The 1,873-nt window shown below is 33.1% G+C and overlaps 1 protein-coding gene across 3 annotated transcripts in view; it reads left to right on the top strand.

The window, feature by feature from the left end:
• Nucleotides 1–1,873, top strand: part of CBFB (core-binding factor beta subunit) — an 81,127-nt gene that overhangs the window by 6,144 nt on the left and 73,110 nt on the right. The window lies entirely within an intron of this gene.

The raw sequence follows: 1,873 nt of genomic DNA, 5'->3' as shown, positions 1-1,873 counted from the left end.
TCCCCCCCCCCCCCCAAAAAATGTGATTAATACTTGGCTCTTCTGCTTTAACTCATTTATTTTGGAGGGGAGGGAAGAAACCTATTTTCATCATCATGCCATAAGAAATCTGATAGTTTTAATATTTGGTGAATATACTTTAGGGACTCTGTTAAAATTACAAATCTTGACCAACAGATTTTCCTTGAGACTAATAAAAAATGGCTTTTTGAATGTTATAGCTGCAGGGCTTAGCTTGGCAATTGACATAAAGTAAAGGAATTGCTGTTTAGTGGGAAGAGTAGCAATTTTTCAATTTCACCATAGAAAATTATAAAATATCAGTTTTTGACTCTTCCTACTTTTGTGTCCTGAAATGATTGACCCATGCTCCTAGTCTGAAACAAGAAGTTCCAACTTCTTGTCTAAAAGATTTATTTTTACAAAGAGTTTTAATGAGACTTGGTGGACTTATACTTCTGTCTTAATGTGTTCTATTAGCAGTAGTAATTTAACATTCAAGAATTGTGATAGACTGTAAGAAATGTTTTGTTTACATGCATAACTTTTTATCATCTTTATGTACTGCTTGGTGGAAGAGAGGCATTTCCTATAATGGAAAAAACACAGAAATTATCAGAAAGGTGTGCCCAAGGGCACATGTGACACCTGAAACTTCCTTTAAGTCATCTATTGAAATTCAAGTGAATGCCATCTTAATTTTTTTCTCCTTCTCTGTATTGTGGAGACCTACACAAGTTTAAAACATATGTTCTGGGGATTGGGAGTGTGAGAACATGGTTAGACTGGGTACTAGCTTCTGTACTGCAGAAACTGAATTGAATCTGTTGTTATTGAGAAATATTGATTCTAGTTCATTACTGAATGAAAAGTTATTTTCTTGTAACATGGAAGACTTAAGTTTCTCTCTTCACTATTTCAAAGAAGATTTTATTTACTTTCATAATTTTTTTTATCTTTGTTTCCTCCCAGTGAGCTCTTAAAGAACTGAACTATTTCAGTCATTTCCCTATGTCATTTTTACCATACAGAAACTTGGTACCTATTACTGCACATTAAAATAAATGATCCATCTTGTTGTTTGTATGCTGCTACTTGCTATTTACATGTTTTCTTTAAAAGTAGTAAATTTTAGGACACTTGATTAAGTACAGGCATACTTCCATTACATTTTTCATCTGCAGCTATTAGGAAATGGGGGGAAAAATGGTACAAACTACTTGCATTGTGTTATGCTATGAGCAAAACACACATTCATGATGGGTATGATTGAACTTCATATGTACTTTATAGTAGTGAAGCTTTACAGAATTAAACTTTTTGGAAAGTAAAGCCACTCCCATAGTTTGACAAGAGAAGCAAACAGAAGAAAGAGAGTAGGTGATGATGTTAACAGAAATTACCTGGTGGTATTAATATTGTAATTTTAATTCTTTTGTTATTTAGAGGACTTAGCTTAAGAATCTCTTTCACATACTTCAGCTATCCCTTAACTGAGTACCATGTGATTTCTGTAGCTGTATGCAACATTTGTTTTTTGAGCTTTGATTCTTGAGGCGGTAGCATAATGTGTATTTGTTCATCACTGGAGTTTTGCCAGCAAAGCATGTTTTTAATTATATGAATAAAAATAGGCTATCAGGGGAGCTGTCAGTTAATTATTATTCTAGGCTTCAGACTGAGATCCAGAATGTAGATAAACTTAACAGTTTACAAACACTGAAATATTTTTATTCTGGAATTCTATTTTACAGTACTTTGTTAATCAGCTTCTGTCCCAGAAATATTTTATCCAGAATATGTAAGTGTATACCAGCTATGTATAAATAATAAATTGGTTCACCAGCAGCATTACCCTCTTAGCTGTATAACT

This window comes from Gavialis gangeticus, unplaced genomic scaffold (genome assembly GCF_001723915.1).
Source record: "Gavialis gangeticus isolate Ggan-Ray unplaced genomic scaffold, GavGan_comp1, whole genome shotgun sequence".
Classification (NCBI taxonomy): Eukaryota; Metazoa; Chordata; order Crocodylia; family Gavialidae; genus Gavialis; species Gavialis gangeticus.
This window is presented reverse-complemented; position numbering and strand designations above follow the sequence as displayed.